Raw genomic sequence first — 20,450 nt, 5'->3', positions numbered from 1 at the left:
CCCTGCTGACGAGAGGCAATTACCTCGAAACACGTGTCCAGGGATGGCATTATATTTCTATATACTCGTGGCGTAGGCGTACTCACCGTAGCCACTACACTGTCCAGAATCCTTTGGGGTTATTTGCAGCATGACGAGCAGTGTCGCGACCCATTTACGTAAATTACTAATAGCTCATTCGAGCGACTTTGGCTGACGAGCCCGGTGTCTGCACCTGCGCGCCTTGGAAGGTATTTTACCTATATATATGGCAGTCATCGGCACCCCGCATACCTACCTGCTCCCTGCTGACGAGAGGCAATTACCTCGAAACACGTGTCCAGGGATGGCATTATATTTCTATATACTCGTGGCGTAGGCGTACTCACCGTAGCCACTACACTGTCCAGAATCCTTTGGGGTTATTTGCAGCATGACGAGCAGTGTCGCGACCCATTTACGTAAATTACTAATAGCTCATTCGAGCGACTTTGGCTGACGAGCCCGGTGTCTGCACCTGCGCGCCTTGGAAGGTATTTTACCTATATATATGGCAGTCATCGGCACCCCGCATACCTACCTGCTCCCTGCTGACGAGAGGCAATTACCTCGAAACACGTGTCCAGGGATGGCATTATATTTCTATATACTCGTGGCGTAGGCGTACTCACCGTAGCCACTACACTGTCCAGAATCCTTTGGGGTTATTTGCAGCATGACGAGCAGTGTCGCGACCCATTTACGTAAATTACTAATAGCTCATTCGAGCGACTTTGGCTGACGAGCCCGGTGTCTGCACCTGCGCGCCTTGGAAGGTATTTTACCTATATATATGGCAGTCATCGGCACCCCGCATACCTACCTGCTCCCTGCTGACGAGAGGCAATTACCTCGAAACACGTGTCCAGGGATGGCATTATATTTCTATATACTCGTGGCGTAGGCGTACTCACCGTAGCCACTACACTGTCCAGAATCCTTTGGGGTTATTTGCAGCATGACGAGCAGTGTCGCGACCCATTTACGTAAATTACTAATAGCTCATTCGAGCGACTTTGGCTGACGAGCCCGGTGTCTGCACCTGCGCGCCTTGGAAGGTATTTTACCTATATATATGGCAGTCATCGGCACCCCGCATACCTACCTGCTCCCTGCTGACGAGAGGCAATTACCTCGAAACACGTGTCCAGGGATGGCATTATATTTCTATATACTCGTGGCGTAGGCGTACTCACCGTAGCCACTACACTGTCCAGAATCCTTTGGGGTTATTTGCAGCATGACGAGCAGTGTCGCGACCCATTTACGTAAATTACTAATAGCTCATTCGAGCGACTTTGGCTGACGAGCCCGGTGTCTGCACCTGCGCGCCTTGGAAGGTATTTTACCTATATATATGGCAGTCATCGGCACCCCGCATACCTACCTGCTCCCTGCTGACGAGAGGCAATTACCTCGAAACACGTGTCCAGGGATGGCATTATATTTCTATATACTCGTGGCGTAGGCGTACTCACCGTAGCCACTACACTGTCCAGAATCCTTTGGGGTTATTTGCAGCATGACGAGCAGTGTCGCGACCCATTTACGTAAATTACTAATAGCTCATTCGAGCGACTTTGGCTGACGAGCCCGGTGTCTGCACCTGCGCGCCTTGGAAGGTATTTTACCTATATATATGGCAGTCATCGGCACCCCGCATACCTACCTGCTCCCTGCTGACGAGAGGCAATTACCTCGAAACACGTGTCCAGGGATGGCATTATATTTCTATATACTCGTGGCGTAGGCGTACTCACCGTAGCCACTACACTGTCCAGAATCCTTTGGGGTTATTTGCAGCATGACGAGCAGTGTCGCGACCCATTTACGTAAATTACTACTTTCTAAAAAGTGCTATTCTCACACAGTGAATTTAAAAACCGTCTTGCTAAAAAGATGTATGATTAAATTCTGAACACAGAGATACCAAACTTGGATTTTCTATCTTGCCCTTATGGGAAGATAGGCATGTAAACAGCCTTCCCCATTCTATCCTATGGGCAAGATAGCCTCTCAGCAGTGAAAAACGAAAATGGCTGTAATTCACTACCAGGGCATGTTACACACCTCAGTACATGCCCTACCTTTCAGATACACTGCACCCAGCCCAGGGGGGTACCTAGGGCCACCATAGGGATGCCTGACATGTACAGAAAGGGAAGGATAAGGCCTGGTCAGTGGGTGCACTGGCCAGGTCGACATGGCAGTCCTGGGCTGCACATAGGCACTGCAGGCAGGCCTAAGACATCATTTTAGCGCTACTCCTGTGGGTGGCACAATCAGTGCTGCAGCCCACTAGTAGCATTTGAATCACCAGCCCTGGCACACGCAGTGCACTTTACTAGGGGCTAACAGGTGAAACAAATATATCAATCATGGATAACCAATCAATATAACAATTTATACAGAGAGCATATGCACTTTAGCACTGATCAGCAGTGGTAAAGTGCCCAGAGTCCTATTGCCAACAACCACGGGTCAGAAAAAATAAAGGAGGAAGAAGCAAAAAGTTTGGGGATAACCCTGCAAAAAGGGCCGTTTCCAACAATACAGAAGAACACTCAGAGAATCCGACTGGAAATTTTAATTTGTAAGTAAACGGTGATACTAAATGAGATTCATTGCAAGTATGTGTGACGTCATGATAGAAACACTAAGCAGTGTGACAGGATTCCATTTGTAGAGCATTAAAAGTTGCCCTCACATATTCCTGAACCAGTGGCTCACGAAATGGGCTTTTGTTTTTAAAAACCAGGGTTTACATTTTTATTGAAGATTTAATTACATTTCTTTGTGCAGTCAGTGCGATGCAACTACGTCCATTTTTGTTTTCTGTGTCTTTTAAGCAGCTGCTCAAAAGTCACAGAAGGAGTCATACACCACAGCATCCTCTTATGTGAAATGTTGTTTTTTCACAGCTTAATGCCACATGACGACAAGGCTTTCCTTTGTGTCCTCTTTGTACTACCTTCTGTTAGACAGTCTGAAAAGGTGAACTCTCTTTCTAACCACACCTAAAAATAAACAGGTCAAATCCGTGAATATCATGTCACATTTGAAAAAAGATTAACTGTTACTGATTCAATTATTTAAGGCCTAGCACTGTTTGTGATACTCCCTAGACTGCAAAATCAGTATTTATTAATATGCTTTTGTGATCACAGCCTTTAGGCATACATCATACAATTTATATTTTCTTTGCAGTTGAAGAGTTGACAAAATATTGAATGTTTCTTACAGATAAGGCGCCCTTTACAAGTTGCACTTCACAGGGAACACAGACGGGAATATTGGACCAGCGTTCCGACAGCCGTCAGAGCAAGAAAAAAACAGGCATGGCGGAGGATGGGAGTGGTTTATGTGACCTTTAGCTTTTGGGTTCTAGCGTTTTGATTGGCTGGGTGGAGGCAAGACTGCCTGACGTTGTAAGGACTGGGACGAGGAGGACCCATGAGGGGGTAATGTTTTTTAAGACAGTAGTCCCACCCCTGAACAATGCAGTTACATTTTTTATCAATTTAAGAATGGTAACTATTATCAGTACTGAACTTGGGCCTCTTGCCACAAAGAAATTACTCCTGCTTTTAGAAGCAGAAGTGGAGTCACTAGGTATGAGTCTGCATCTGGTAAACTGAGAATCGGAGAGGGTGGTATTCCCTGCAGAGATACCACACAATCTGACAGATAATTGGCCTCTAAGTAGGCCTGTTGCCACTAAACCTTTAATGCTGTACTATCACAGCTTTTGCAACTATGGACTCCGTTGATGATCTGGGAAAAATTGTATTTCTTGAAACATTGATATGATTTGTCAGTCTGTGAAGCAGTAAGGATTGTGAGAGTAGACTTGCAAATTTATGATTCAAGAGTTTCATTGATGCCATAAAGACTATGGATCTGTTTTTGAGTTTGATGGATGGGATACACCCTTAAAAAACGTGAAGAATTCCGCGTCCGCCATATTACAAGTACCATGTGAGATAAAGCACTCGTAATACGGTGGGCAAGATATCTGTCACGTTTATGATGGAGCAACCCAACTGCCAAACTTTTAAGTCTGGCCCATATCTGCTTTTCTGATTCATCACAGTGGTTAATTTAGGAGAACTTTCTTTTTCATTAGGATTATAAAACGCCTAGTGTGAGCTGATTCAATGAGAATTAAAATTAACTAGAGCTGTTAAGATAGCTCCCTGGGTTAATGCGCATGCAAGAAAGATCTCTGCAAGATATTAAGGATATAGGATCACACACCAGTTTATCATTCATCTGAAGCTAAACATCATTAGTAAATCAGATGTTCTTACTCGTTTAACTACAAAATTAGCAATCTAGAAATCCGGCATCTGTTATAGTGTTAAACAAGCTGTGTACATAACTTTAACAAGAGAAAACGGTACGATTTTGCTTCAATAAAACGTTTGTTTTGCCATTGCACAACGCAGATGAGAAGAAAAAACAGAAGATGCTCATAAAATCCAATAATAAATAAAGATTATACATTCGGATACCAAACAAATGTGTTCAAAACTTTGTGGAAACTGGACCTTTATCCAGTTAATTACCTGTTTATTGCATGATTTTAATAGTAGCAATGACATTATTCTGTTGCCAACTTGTTTTCCCACCAAAAATATATTTATTAATATGACACCGTGCTCACAATGATAAATTCAGCCTTCTGATCGTGCTATGTTATCCCCTATTATGCACAGTGTAATTAAAATACAATGCACAATTTTACCATGTCGCTATTCAATTTGAAAAAAAGAATTGTAAGATCCCAGAGGCTGGTGTTGAACATGACATCACTGACCCATCAGCTTGAGTTGATAGCTTGCTGTTGAAGGGTAATGGTTTGCAGGTTAAGAGTTGGAATCCTGACAAGGTTGTCTCAGCCTTCCATTCTTCTGGGGCGGGTAAAATGAGTACCATTGGATTGTGTAATAGCGGCATCTACTACGTACAGTTATATGAAATGGCAGACATGTGGTGCGAAGTGTTACATGAAAATCAAGTTATTATCATTATGATCATATTAGTAGGTCATTGCAAGTCTGGCAAATATAAATGAGTTATGACCCATTCAAATGATTTTATCTCCAGCATCTGCTGCCTCTTCAATTTACTCCTTGAATACAGAACAGTCAGAAACAATACCATCAATTGGCCTTTGTCTTCATGTCCCACATGAGCCACAAACTCCAGAGCCAACACCAAAAGCCTTGCTCTTCTCCGCATTGAACCTCTTTGCTTACAGCTAAAAGTGGATATATGTAGCAATCCATCTAAAGTGGGTGATGTAATCACATCATAAAAGTATCCAATCCAATTGTTTGAAATTGTGACAGCAGCCAAGGCTTCTTTTGTCTCTCTCTCTGGCAAATTCTGTTCCTGGGCAACAGGGAAAAGTGAGGCCAATGACCATAAGGTGTGCACTGGAGTAGGAGGAATATTAGATTGCCCTGGTTGAACGCAGGTTTGAGGGCAGGGCCATCAATCAATTAGTAATTAAAAAGTAGTGGAATGCTTTTGTTAATTGAGATTTACTAGCTTCAGTGGCCTGTGATCATCATCAAAATTCCATGCATTAATTTTCATGACATTCAATGCTTCAATGTTTAGAACAAACGTTCTTCAACTTGTAGTATTTATGAAACCCAAATATCCAAACAATTTCTTAGACATCAAATTAACTAAATAAAGTAAAGTTCACTCGTCATTGATCCTTTTCATTCATCATAGGATGTATTACGCACTACAACTTTAAAATGGAAATTCAAAACAATAATTTTAGACATATTTGTGGATCTCTCATATTTTCATTCCATTATTGTTCGGACAATGTGGATAACCCTGTGTCTTTATGTGATGCATGATGCTAAATTTATTTCATACTTTGAAATAAGAACCGCCTGTTTTCATGTTTTAAACAATTCAAAATTATGACTTCTCAATGGCTGTAGATAAAAACTATATGTACACACTGTTGTGTTCTACAGCATGCACATTTAGGTGTGTTGATGTGCAGTCTATAGTTAAACATGAAGTTCATTTAAGTGTCTGAGATTTGCAAATCGTATTTTATTTAAACGTACAAATTTAAGAAGTAAGGCATGCCATGGTTCAGCAATGAATACCAAATAAAAGAAAAATAGCTCTAAAGCGGTCAGTAAAAGTAATCTAAATCGGGAATAGCAGGTTGCAGATGTAACATAAAGCACAAAAACTCATTAGTACATTTGTTGATTAGGTCCATTGTGAAGTGCATTCTTATCAACCTCTAAACTGGAAACCATTGCAGATTACCAATCTGTTTTGCAAAGATTAATGCCGGGAATGAAGAGCTTTAATTGGGCTATTGTGCAGGGATATTGACAGATTAGTACCATAGCAACCCCTTAGCCACTACTGCTGCTACTGGTGGCAACTTGCAAACAACAGTCACATAATATAGGTTGTCTCAAAAGCTTTTAAATTCAAAGTAGAAAAAATATTAATTATGTAATGATATCGCGTTATTTTCCCGAAAATCTTAAGTCAGGAGAAATGTAACTATTACTGATGTGGATCCTGAGATAAATTTAATTCCAATTGTTTTACAAATTTTCAATAGCTTCCAGTAATAATAACAGAAGATTGAGGTGCTGATAACACAAAGTGAGCCACGGTGCATAAAAGATGTCTGCAGATGATTTGCGCATGCCTTTTGGAATTTGTTACTGTAGAAAGAGAAGCATGACAAATAGAGTAAACAGGATAAATAACTTTTAAATTTGATATCCAGTGTCTGCAAAAGATCTTAAGGCAATAAAGCCAGTTTACAAGAAATCATAATCTCAGATTTGTCATTGTCTTCAGACATATATACTTGGAGACAATGACCTGCAATTTTTTTTAAGGCAAATTTCTTAACTTGTGTAAGTAAATTTATTATTTTTGATTCATTACACTCTTACATAAAATACCCCTAAAGAGAAATGTGTAGACAAAAGAAGGGTCAGAGCATAAGTTCCAGCACCAGTCAATTCTTGTGTACTTCAGCCCGTAATATCCTTCGATACCTTGGTGCAGTCAGGTCTGGGGTGTGACCCACATACACCCCAATTTAGGAAGTATAGAATACCCCCTTAACACAAACACAAAATTGACCCAGCACCCGAGAAGCACAAATAATACATTATATAATGACAATGTGGTATAATATTACTAAAGCCAGAGCTGAAATAGAACAGATAGCTTGCCAATGAGAAAAGCAAAGCGATGGTATTTTGATTGTAAACACACAGTCTTTTTTATTCCAAATTTTCTTTGCAGACACAACAAAATTGCTTTGCCAACGCGTTTCATCCCTTTCTTGGGACTTCTTCAGGGCTAGGAGCAATTACAAAAGCTATTTACAATACAGACAAATTTAAAAACATTCAATCCATAAGAACCAGACAACTCAATTACATTACATAGCTGATCAATGATTGTAATTCTCGAAAAGGTTTTAAATTTGTGAATCAAATGGGAAGCTACTCCAAGTTATACAACAAACTAGAAGCTCAAACATATATTCTGACCATGATTGGTTATGCCTTATATTAAATACATTCAGTATTCTGTTTATGGGGAGGAAAGAAAACAAAAGACATACAATACGTCCCAGTTAAGCTTACATCTTTCACAATTTCAAATAACTGAGACATAAGTGAATTTATCAAATAAAAAAAACATATAGAGAAACTAGCATTCACACATAATGTCACAGGTCATTTTTGTGATATGAATTTAAGATAACATGTCAAAGTCAAACAGCATGTTCCACAGCAATTACCAAACATCATTCACAAATTACTGATAGTACATTCTACCTCAGATAGGTTCCTTTAATCTCTGTTGTTTCACGTATCGAGTTATAAATAGACTGTAAAATCATCAAAAGTAAAGAAAAATGGAACTATTTAAAATCTCTTAAAATTCAACAATGATTGGGGTTGAAAGAGCAGGTGGACCTCTTCATAAGATTATACTAGTTCAGTAGCTGCACATACAAACGCGAGTAGGAGTTGCTGTATATAACTGTATCATGCCAGACAATGCAGGGTGAAACGATCCTACAGAGTTAATCGATTACGAGGATATATTAGTAACTAAAAGCTTTAGGTACCTATTAACTGCAACTAAGAACAAAGCCCTGTTTGTGACACAGTAAGCTCAATAGGTGCATGGAAAATATTAACCACAAGTGAAGATATTTTCATGTTGAAAGGAGTTTCCTGGAGACTTCCGAAAAGAACTTAGCAGCTCGACATAGGTCTGGAATGATCTGTGTATTCAGGCAATATTTCAGTGCTTCCTTACAGGGTCTGATGTTATTCTTGAAGAAAAGCTGCTTGAGTAGGACATGCCTCTCACTGCTCATCCCTGACAACAAGCAGTATGTAAGATGGATTCTTGCTCATAGGCACATAACCTGCATCTATAGTGCTGAAATTGATATGTGTGCCAGGACTGCCTAAATTCTTTCACTGGAAACAGTAGAAACTGCATGCAGATGATGGATGATCTTATTGAATTACGCATTTGCTCTAATAAATATCACTGAGCAGACAATGTGTTACATGAGTCCATAATTTTGTCCAGGTGCTAGTGTTTAGCCAGATCTAGGCAATCTGCAGACCTACTGAGCAACATAACTTGTGTTTTCAGGGCAGATTTAAAAGCTGCATTTGGGAGGCTGCTTTACCAAAATGACTGTGCCTCTAGGTCTTTAACTGAATCTATTAAATGCACTGCCCATGGGTTTGCATTGGGACAGTCACCTGTCAAGAGAAGGCTAATAGCAGCTTTTAATGTTCCTGTCTTTGCGTTTTTGACCAGAAAACAGTATGCAAGAAAGGTCGATTTGCACACAACATCTTGCTGGACTAGGCCAAATTACAGTTGAATTTGCAATCTAGCACAACTCCAAGGTAGATGGAACAGCTTTTGGAGACTCTTGCGCTGCATAAGTTCTAATGTTGGTGCAGAATTACCGGTAAAACTTTGATGACCAGAGGACATTGAAGAGAATAGTTTAGGTCTAATGACCCTTAGAACTGAGCTTGCTTAAGAACAGAAGAGATTTGCATTGAGACTGCAAAGAGCGAATGCAACTGTTGTACCTTTGTGTTTCATGTTTGACAATGATATCTTGGTGACTCTTTTTCTGTGAGCCAAATGGGCAGATATTTATAGAACATGCAGTATCTCAGGGTTAAAGGGTGATGGAGCCATGACTTTTCAGATTTTTCCAGGAATTTTCCAAGGCTCTTTGCACTTGACTTTTATGTGCTCAGTTCTAAATTGTTTTCACAATTATATTTCTTTAGCTCATTTAGGACCCTTTGCAGGCCGACAAATGTGTGATCAAGAATGACAATGTTGCCGGCATACTGTAAAATTTGTAAATTGACCCTTTATCTTTGATTTGATGATCTTGCTTTTCCTAAAGTTTCCTTGGTGTCTGCAGTGTAGAGGCTGAAGAGGAGAGGAGTAAGGATGCACCCTTGTTTTAAGCCCTAAGTTGTTTTCGAGAAAGTCAGGTCTTTCCCAACTTTTATTACAACCTAGGCATCTGAATACAATGAAATTATGGCACGGAGTAATTTGGACTGATAACCCATGCTACCAGATTATTCCACAGTATTGGTTGAAGGCCTTTATTGAAGGCCACATTGTAGTCCAAGGAGCAGGCAAATAGAAGACAGCCTGTAAAGTTGATGGAACGATGAGTCAAAAAAGATTGTGTTACAATATTATCCATGGTACCGCAATTTGGTCTGATTCCTGTTTGGAAAAAAATAATAATATTGTTGTCATTTGACCAGCATTCGAGCTCCTGAAGTAAAACCTTTTTGTATGCCTTAGCCTCCACATCTCACAAAGCCATGAGGTGGTAGCTGAAAGGGTCCACTCTATTGCCTTTGTTTTTGTAGAGGGGGCATAAGATTGAACCATGCCATCAACAACTGCGCCTGTTAGGACAGAAGCCCTGTACAATGGAATCTACCAAGGCTCCCAAATTCTTTGACTGATTTAAACAAGTTTGTTGGAATACTGTTCCTAAATGGGGCCGCACTTTATCTTAAGTTGCTTAGAATTTCCATGACCCCTTTGGGATTGAAAATGTTGTTACCAGGATCAGCGCCTTCCTTGATGACCTCAGCACTGAGCATGTGGACAAAGTGACATTACATCCATCAGTGCCACAGCCATCATTATAAAGCCATGTGATAAAACTTTCCCACTTGTCCAGTGATGCTCCATCATCTCACTGAGGGCACTCCTCTCCTAGATCATTTATGTATTTCCAGATTGTTCAATTTTAGAAAGTTGTGAATTCTGATTCATTCATTTTATAGGTGTTTCGTTTTTGCTCCCATACGTCCCTGCATTTTCATATCTGTTTTAGTATCAACACACAGCTGCTCTCAAGCCCTTGATTTTATACTATTTAAAGATAGTTTGTTGTTGGTGTTTTTGGATAAGGATATGGAGTGAACTCATATGGGTATTATAAGAGCAGTAAGTAGAACTTTTGACATTATTTGTTTTATGTTGGCCTTAAACCACACCAAACCAGAAAGTGTGTTGAAGCATGTTGTCGTTTTTTATCATTTAGCTTTGCTCGAAAATAGACAATAGAACTTGCACATTAAGGAAAGAATATTAGCCAAACTAATAGAGTCAGACACTCCGAAAGATAAAAAATAACACAAGCTATTGAACTCAGTAATAATATAGTTCCAAGTAATCTTTCCATAAATCAGATTTAAATTGATTGTTGGGCTCTGAGATGATATCTCACTAAGTTGGCCATTTCCAAACTCCATTCCTAGAATTTAACACTCACTTTTTGTTTCCAAACCTCAGTACAATATTCAAAGGCAACTTACTGTGGTCTGTGATATCATGGCATAGGATCACTTTGTAATAGGCTCAACTACGTGCAATCCTCTTTGCATAAACAACAATTGCCAGTATAAGTTCTCCTATTACTAGGGTTAGTATGGTGCAGTATATCACTCACTGCAACAGGGTCCAGGTTTTTAGATTCAACTAACAAGGTTTGAAAACAGCCTTTTCTGATCATTAAGATGTATGAATGAGTTCATGTAGCATTTAGGTAGGGATCTTTAATAGCTCTGATAAAAGCCTTTGACCGTATTGAGCACTAATATAAGCTGAAACATGTTGACACCTTTATAGATGTAAGAGTCGCAAGTACTCATTACACATACCTGCTTTGTTTTTTAATCTTACCAATGGTACCCTTAATAAAAAGAGATATATTTAGCTTTACAATTGGGATTTTTTATCAACCCGGATCCCTTTAAACATCCAATACCCTATTCTAAAGAACTCAAGAAGAGGTTGAGCCCATCCTAGCAGTACTATGTTACCAGGTTGAGTAAGATTACAGATGATGAAGCATGACACAAAAAAGTGAGTGTGGTTTCCTTTTCCAGAAATATCTGTTGATTCTGGTAATTCCTTAATTGGCTACGGCTATTATTTGTCGCACCTGCTGTGAAATAATCCACAAGCAGATCAAACTGAAGGGGAGGTACAAGCAGCCCATTTTGTTATCTCTCTGTGTCTTAACTTTATTAGAAAGAAAACAAAGCTATTGCCACTGGGAAACTGGTACCACTGCCGTGCCACCAACTTTAAGGGCATTCTTTTCCATTTCCAACAAGGATAGATTTGCTCTTGACAGAAATAAATCTGTTCGGCTTTTAATTGTACGTAAATCCATTTTATGTGTACAAATTCACATCCCGTTAATCATGCTATAGGATCTGCAGTCTTTAACTATGGTTTTTGTGCGCATAAGTATCAAAATGATGCACCAAAAACTTTTGATTAGGATTCCAAATAATTTCAGTTTATAAAATATTTAAAAGACCAAATCTTCTGGCTAAACTACAAGGATAACAGACCAAATCGGCTCCTAGGTACCCCCAAAAAATCAATTTTCAACAAGCTAACTTACCTAAATATTTTATAACAATGCATATGTCCCTAATATCTGCTTTTAGTTTTTATTTGGTTACTGTCTTTTAAAAGAACTTTAGCACGTTAAATTAAAAGTAAATAAATTGTCAAACGAGATATGTGATCCCGAAACATAAATGTTGCTTGTTGTAACATGATGCTGGCATGGCGCGGCATCTTTCTGTTTCCAGTCACATTGTTTGCTCAGCACCAGATGAACAATACTACTGCTGGGCCAACACATCCAGTGCACTGCTGCTCGTCTAGCCCAGCTAATGAATATTCAATATTCCAGCACAGGACTTGCATGACATAGTGCCAACACACGAGTCCAGATTTTGAATGCAACATGGCAAAAAGCCTTTTTTCAGTGAGTTTACTGAATATAGACACTGCCCATCCTAACATGCTTTGTGCTGACCAAAACATTACAACATTACAATGCTCAGCCTATGTTTTCTTTGGAGGAAACCCCTTTAGCAAAAAAATACAGCCCTTCAGATCTCAGCTGCAGAAAATAATGGCATATGGCATTCTGGCATCTATGTGTGTTTGTAGACACAAACCTTTTTCTGTCATATTCATTGAATTATAATGGCTTTTTTAATACATCACATGTCTTTCAATGCTCACTCTGATAGGCAACTGCCCCCTCTGCCTTCTTTTAATGATGGTCATTGGCTACGCTGGCTTTTACAGTCTCCAGAGACTTTTCTTGCCTCTCTATTTGTTAAACATCTTACCTATTTTGGGCAGCTTAGTTATTTTATTAAAGAAAATGTAATAAAGCCCATGACGTTTATCCTTACCAGACCAGATGGTTTAACACTGAGTGTTCTGTAGTGAATCGAAACCTCAAGCCCAGGATTCAAGATGAGGATATTATTGCACTTAAATATTATAAGAGCATGTTATTGAAAAATAAAAAATAAACTACTTTGGGTAGACTGGGGAGAGTTAGAAGTTGCAGCTGCTTGCAAGAATAGTACAACGTTCTGGAAGATAGCCAAGGGATTCAATCAGAGGATATCCCCGTCAAATACACAACATTGTAGCATCACTAGTGAGGAGTGGGTTACCCATTTCCAGTCCATTTATCAAGCAAAGGATGACAGGGGAATAACACAGTTACTAGCATGCAGGCGGGAGGGAGCCTCTTGTTTGTAAGTCCCAGAAGTTATCCTGGCTATTAGGTAAAGCACAGGGGGCAAGCAACCAGGGCCTGATGATATACCTATTGATTTAAGAGTAAACCTTAGATCTGGGACCCCCTTGCTTACAAATGTGTTAAATCTTTTCTTGAGCAATAGGTTACCTATGTTTGGCACTTCTGGTGATTCTAACAATTTTCAAGAAGGGAGGCCCAAATGCCCCTATTTTATGTAGACTGTTGGACTTGGCCCTTCTGGCAGGTTCACCCCTAAATTTTTGCTTTTATTGGTGACTTGGTGATAGTGATTTTTGGTTTCTGCGCACTTTCCCTGTGTCCCAGAGTAAAGTGCGTGCGCACTCTTGAGTGCATGTGGTGAGATAGGCCTGCCCTCCCATAGGAATGCATGGGGAATGTATGTGTCCCTGGTAGTTCCTGATGCGTGGGGTGTGCAGGGTCGAGCCTGGTATGTGCGGACTCGTGTGATGAAATGCTGCGCGATGATGTGTGCGGCGTGCATGTACCTAGTATGGAAGTGCCACTTCTAGAAGTGGGCACTTCTGTGTGCAGTGTGAAATGTGTGCCTTGTCTGGCGATTGGCTGGCTGAGGTCATGTGACGGGCTAGGGATTCCCCAGAGTCAGGAGGAGTCACCCAGTGGTGAATAGGGAGATAAGCAGCTAGATGGGTGGGAGGAGTACCCCTGGGTCCTGAATAGGGCTGGGTTTTCCCCACACAATGCTGGCTCCACCCCCTGTGGTGCTACTGATGACCCTGGCCTGCACTCTGAATAGGGAGAGGGGCTGAGCAAAACAAAGTGCTCAGGAACCAGTTGTAACTGGTTCGCCCCTTCCCTGCACCTTGAGACAAAGAAAAGCTATGTATAAAAATGGGGCTGTGTCCCCACAGAATCTGTTCTCTTCCAGGATCCTGCCTGAGGGGGCTGCTGCTGTTACTGGGCCAGAGGATCGCCACTTGGACTACCTCCCTGCCTGGAGGCCCAGTGAGCTGGCTCTGGGCCCCGCCTTGCCCCCCCTGCCTTGCTGCATAACCCAGGAGGACTGCTGGACTTGCCTTCTCCCCTAAAGCGCCTGGAAGCACTTGTATTTTTCATATAGCGCTAGGAGCGCTTTATTTGGTGCCCCAGCGCTTCTAGAGCGCTCAGTGTCGCCTCTTTGCAAACGAGGGAATCCCCGGCGTAGGGATTCCCCCCCTCGTGTGCCGGATTGAGCGGGAGCCCACCCCGCATTGTGGTGTGCTTGCGGGTGCCCACCCCGCTTATTTGAGTATTCTTACGGCGGGTGCCCACCCCGCCGTATATCGCATCTACCGAGGGAGCCCACCCCTCTTATCTCCGGAGGAATCACCGCTGCAGCCCGGGCCGAAGCCCCGGAAGTCAGGCAGCGCTGACTGAGACGTGGGCGTGGCACAACCAGGAAGCAGCCAGGAGCCTACCCCGCGCTGTCCCGGACGAAGCAGGAAGAACCACAGAGAGCGAGAGAGCCCCGAGGAGCGGGAGCTCTCTGGTGCCACCTCACACTGCCCAGGAAGAGTCCGGTGTGACGGGAGCTCCGGAGGCTCCCTAAGCGAAGCACAGACCGGCAGCGAGAGGAACGGAGTCCCCCTGCGAGCGGCCCGGTGAGTAGGGGAGGGCCCGGGGGGCTCCGTGGGGCCGGTATTCTCTATTACAGAGCGCTTGGACGCTCTAAACGTTTGGGGGCATTATTCTTCATTGTTCTTGAGCCCCCGAGAGGCTCCGACGAAGGGGGCAGAAGTGTCCAAGAGCCCATCGAGGCTCCACCTTACGGGGGCATTTCTTTGATAAGGCGGGCGGCCCCGGAAGGCAGCAGGCCGCTCCAACGTATCTGGGAGCATTATTCCTCATTGTTCTCGAGCCGGTGAGGCTCCAACGCGTGACAGTGGTGTACAGAGCCCCGAGTAGAGGCTCCAACGAAGGGGCGCCTTATTGTTTAGAGCCTGCGAGGCTCAGGGGGCATTTCTTGTTGTAAAGCCCAGAGGGGCTCAGGGGGCCACGAGTGTTTTCCCAGAGCCCAGCGAGGCTCCAACGGAGGCCATAATTGTTCTAAGGGCCCAGAGGTGCCCAGGCCTCAGTCCCTACAGCTGCCCAGCACTTAGTGGGCAGCTGCCACGTTTAGGCCCCACCCTGACATTGGGACACAGGGCGTCCTAGCCCCTCCCAGGCCAGTTGGCCTAGGGACTGCCACAGGTGGTGGCTAATGTGAGTTTTGCGCTATGTTTTCTTTCCTGCACCTCTGAATGTGCTTTTATGCGTCATGTGGAATGTGCTTTTACCCCTACAGGTATTGTGATACTTAGGTGGTTGTTTTCTCCTAGTACAGGTGGTGCTAGTGAGGTTCTGGTTCCCTGCGCGATATTCTCCTAAGGTGGTTAGGGTTGCGTAGGTGGTACTTACCTGTTACCAGTAGTTACTGGTTGTGTGCTACATGTTCTATTTTTAGTGCTACAGTGATTGTATGTGCTATGTTCTAAAGTATTATTCTTATGTTCTAAGTGCTAAGTTCTAAAAGTGCTAATCCCTGACAGTGGTCCATGTGGCCCTGTCCCCTGTACATATAATCCCTTGTAAATTCTGCCCGTGCCTGTTGGCACATTGTAAAGTGTGTGTTTTTATCTAATGTGTTTGGTATAATACAAAGGCTATTTTTATATAATACCTTGTGTGGAGTTTCCTTTGTGGTGGGCCTTGGGTGTTGTTGCTGGGTGCGCGCGCAAACGCTTTACACATTGCCTCCGGGATAAGCCTGACTGCTCGTGCCAAACTACCAAGAGGGTGAGCAGGAGTTATCTTTGGCGTGTAACTCCCCAGCCCTGACTAGAGTGGTGGTTTCTGTCTGGCTTTGGCGCAAGCCCTAGCCAACCAGAAATCCCATTTCTAACATAGACCTATATCTTTACTCGACAGTACTGTGAAGATCATAGGAATGGTTTTATTTTCACCTCTTAACTCATGGGCTGCAGAAAATAACATCATAAAAACCTGTCACTATGGTTTCAGGTGAGGGCTGGGTACAGTGAAGCTATGCTTAATTTTACATCTCATTTTGGGTAAATACAATCTTGCCAAACGCTGCCTTCATACCTAACTTTTATTGTTCTGTCTACCATCTTTGACTGCATCAATCAAAGCAAGTTGTGTCTGCTTTTGCTGAATTTGGGGGTTAAGGTTTCATTGGTTACTGTTCTTCACACCCTTCATGCTAATTTGGCTGCCAGAGTCCATTATGGCGTTTGGGGGGAATGTCAGACCCTTTTGACCTTGCTCGGGAATTACTCCAAGGCTGCATCTTGGCCCTGATATCATTTACTCTTTACATTAATGATCTCATGCCCCAATTAATGAAGGTATCTGACAATACTCCCATGATGGGGGCTTCACTTGTTTCTGTTTTGCTATGCGTGGCTGGATCAGTATTAATTGCCCGCACATCGAATGCCCTCCGTAAATTGGTGGGTTATTTTGTTTCGTTTTTAGGTGAATTAGACCTATTCACAAACTTCAGCAAATCACACATCATTGCCTGTGGGCCGGGGAAGGCAAACATTTCTAATTTTCAAATTGGGAATAACATTGTGACCAGGGTCAACAGTTTTCCATATTTAGAAATTCTTTTCAGGTACTTGGCACACCCAGGTTAGAAATGTGCGCTTGAAAAATCAGCTGGTGTAGTGTTTAACCTGCTGTTGCCTCTATGGCTCATGAAAAATTTGTATTTACAGTCAATCTTCAAAGCTAAGGATGTCCCTGCTGCTTTGTATCAGGCAGGCATATGGGGTTAGTCCAATTGTTCACCACTACAAATTGAGGAAATTTGGATTGCAGACATTTCCTTTCTGTTCCATCTGCCAGCTCACACCAGATCATGCATTCAGAGCTGAATTGCAGTTTATCTCTGACTTAGTGCATCTGGTTTCACTGATTTTTGGGTATCTTTGTGGACCTCTTAGGAAGCAGGATTGAACAGGGAAACCATTAAAGATTGCTTATCCAGTGAGTTCAGGAGGAGGTTATCATGGTTAGCCTATGTGAAGGATTCTTTAAGTTAAATAGGTTTCCCTGAATTCTTTGGCATACCGAGTCTCTTTTCAAGAAAGATAAGTGGCTGAAAAAACCCAGATTCTTGTTGTATGGTCAATCTGAGAGGCTAAGTGATGAAGTAGCTAGAAGTTCTGTAGAGGATTACATTTACTTCAGGGAGTCAGTGACACAGTTCTGTTTTTAGACCCCCATTAACTTGGTTGGAAAGGTTTCTGCTTGTCTGGCTTAGAGCGAGGTCAGTTTGGTGTTCATTATGTTTTGCTCCTGAGTCGGGTTTGTACAGTAATAGCTTGCCAGCTTGTCCCTGTGATGACATGTCTTCTCAGTCAATATTACATGTTATGGTTTTTTGTAAACATTTTAGGCTGTATTTTAACTTATATTTAAAGCCATTTAAAAACAAAAATAGCATCCAGACATTGCTAAGTATCCTTAAATTATGTGCAACTTTTAGATGATGCTGAGGTATGCATCAGAGTTAGCTGCTTTTTAAAAGCAGCAGTAGGAGCATGTAAATCAATGGAAGGTTAATTGCTTTAGGCTTTTTCATGTTTTATTATATTCTGTTATTGGTTATTCAGTTGTTGTCTTGAAAGTTTTGAGGTGATCCGTTAAGCCGGGGTCGAGAAAACGGCGGGGGGGGTCCCAAAATGCATTTTCCCCATGTTGATGCCCACAGAGATTTTAGACACAAATACAGCCCATAGTGCTGAATGGGATAAGAACAAATTTGGCAGAAAGGTTGTAGTTGGTCCAGAAAGTTACCTTTTTGGAAATTGGCATAAAGCCGTTCAATAGTTTTGGAAATATTAAAGAAAATACAAATTTGAAGACATAGGGACGCGGATCCTCTGAGGATCCAACCGTACCTGTGCTCAAATCTGATTGCCTGCCAACACCTGGAACGAAAAAGTGTTGGCACCCATCTTGGGACTCAGCTTCAGCTGAGTCCCATAAAAAACATTCAAGAAAAAGCAAAGGGGGCAGGTGGGTATACCGTGACCCCCTAAATGTGGTGGTGGGGTCCTAGAGGGACCCCAACAGGGCAAAAAAGCATTAAAGAAATTAAATTGGCGGGAGTCGTGCCTGATCTGTGGCTCTTGCTAAATAATTTTAAAAAACGCTTCTCTAATGTTTAGCCGCAGTGTGGGCCAGGTCCCAGGGGCATGAGTAATCATATAAGGGAAGGGGACCCCTCCTAGGGTTTACTAGAGAAGCCCTGGGGATCACCACCTCCCTGAGGCACTGTAAAATATGTATACGGGCGGCCCGGAGACCACCTACTCCCTGGGACAAACAGTGTAAAATAACTGCGTGGGACCCGCACTGCCCCACTGCAGCCCCGGTGCCCACCCCTCCCTGGGGCACTGTATAATATGTATACATGTGAACCCACTGTGCCTGTCTGCACTCTGGGGACTGCCACCTCCCCGGGGCAAAGAATGTAAAATAAATGTGGGGGGCCAGCACAAACGCCACAGACCCAGGGACCACCACCTCCCCAGGGCTTAAATAAACATTGGAGGGGGTCCCTGCACCCCCCTCAAAGATTCATGGATGGCCCAGGGGACTGCCACCTCCAAGGGCTTGCTCCTGCTACCTCCCGAGGTGTCCACCCTCATGAGGTAGCTGTTTGTTTTTGCGTGGTGGGAGTTCACAGCTCACATGTAGCAAAAGCAAACATAACTCTGCCTTCTACAAGCTGGAGCTGTCAAACATGTAGGGAATCAGATGAAATATTTGCTCTGACAGACAGGGCACATTCAGCAGTCCTCTGTTTGTCAGAGCAATGCCAGCTCATGCAGGAGGCAGGCAGCAGACGGAGACAGCGGGGACATTGAGGCTCCCCCTGCAGTCCCCAAAGAGGCTGGGCCCCAGAGGATGCAATCCCTGGGGTTAAAATTGGCCCCGGGAGGGGGAATGCATGGCTCCCCTCCCCTAATAAAAATACATTTAAAAAAAGGCCAGCCCTGGGGGATGCCATCACTCCGCAAAGTGGCCTCCTGGCACACAACCGGTTGGGGGTGAAGTCCCCTTGGATGCTGAGGGTCCTCGGGGACAAAGAACCCCTCCTGTTACCTCCAGTAAGTCCCACACAGTGGAATTGCTGAGAGCTGGTCAGAGGCCCGTCCAATTTCTCCACCACCCTGCAAACGCACTTCCTTGCACAATACTGGTTGGGGATTCAGTCCCCTTGGATGCTGAGGGTCCCTGGGGGCCAAGAACCCCAGCTGTTACCACCAGTATGTCCCACACAGCGGAATAGCTGGGAGCTCATGGGAGCCCCACCCCTTTCTCCACTATTTAGGAAATAGAATTAAATAAAACTTAGAAATTGACTAAAAAAACAAAAGTTGCAGGTACGTTATAGTTAGGATCAGTTTTCACTCATAAAAAACCAGTGAAATGCAGCAGTTATAGTTACCTGAGCTAACTATAACTTATGCCCTTGCAATGCACTGCTTATGACCTCACATATTACATCACTCATGACATGGTCAGTGACATCACTCATAACATCTCAAATTACATCACTACTCTCAAACAACTGAGTTTAGGCTGAGAGTAACCAGGCAACGTCTAAAGGAGCATTATGAATCCCAGACAGTAGTTAATCAGAACACATGTTTGCAACACCTTTATGAGGAGAGCGAGCATGCTGGGAGATTTTTGGCGTGGTCACTTAAAAAAAGATGGAATAATGCCATTATTAAGTCAATCTTCAATAAGGAGAGTAGCAAAACGGTAGATGAAATGGCAGAAATAGACAGGGTCTTTCTCAGGCACTATCAAAAGCTATAGAAATCTCCATCTTCAGCTTCTTCACTATCAATTAGTAATATAGATCTAACCATACTTAGCAGAGACCAGCAGGCCCAGGTAGTGGCTCTGAAGTACAGGAAGCCATTAAAAGTTCTCCCAATTGTAAAGCTTGTGGGTGCAATGGATTGCCAATAGAGTTCTATAAACATTTCAGGCTCAGATAGCGAGCCTGCTGATTCTGCTATTTAAAAAATGTTGGACAGATGCCGGATCCCCAAATCTATCAGACAAGCTGGGCTCATATCGCCCCATTAGTTTGCTTCATTGGACTATAAATTGTTCACCAAAATCATGGGCTCTAGACTCCCCTAGAGCAAGAAATCGTGGATGGTGAAAAATGTGGCTTTCTGTC

The 20,450-nt window shown here is 42.8% G+C and overlaps 1 protein-coding gene across 1 annotated transcript in view; it reads left to right on the top strand.

The window, feature by feature from the left end:
• NALF1 (NALCN channel auxiliary factor 1) overlaps window positions 1-20,450 on the top strand; it is a 1,210,912-nt gene that overhangs the window by 535,139 nt on the left and 655,323 nt on the right. The gene's annotated exons all lie outside the window — the stretch shown is intronic.

The sequence above is a fragment of the Triturus cristatus genome, chromosome 8 (assembly GCF_964204655.1).
Source record: "Triturus cristatus chromosome 8, aTriCri1.1, whole genome shotgun sequence".
NCBI classification, from domain to species: domain Eukaryota; kingdom Metazoa; phylum Chordata; class Amphibia; order Caudata; family Salamandridae; genus Triturus; species Triturus cristatus.
This window is presented reverse-complemented; position numbering and strand designations above follow the sequence as displayed.